Raw genomic sequence first — 260 nt, 5'->3', positions numbered from 1 at the left:
TCGAGTTGACTCGTAAAATGAAAGCTCAGAATGTTACAGGAGTCACCTCTGTAGCTTGCCATCCGGGAATTACGTCTACAAATCTGTCCGCAGCTCCTGGATCGGAAGGAAGTTGGTTCAGTCGTCTTCTTTGGAAGATTGGTGATCATCTACCACTCAGTCAAAATTCCCTCATGGGTGCACTGCCTACTCTCTACGCTGCTACTGCACCAGACGTAGAGAACAATGATTACTTTGGCCCCAACAATTACTTTGAAGTC

This window comes from Plasmopara halstedii (genome assembly GCF_900000015.1).
Source record: "Plasmopara halstedii genome assembly, contig: Scaffold_3120, whole genome shotgun sequence".
NCBI lineage: Eukaryota > Oomycota > Peronosporomycetes > Peronosporales > Peronosporaceae > Plasmopara > Plasmopara halstedii.
The sequence above is the reverse complement of the archived record's forward strand: the minus strand, read 5'-3'. Positions refer to the sequence as shown.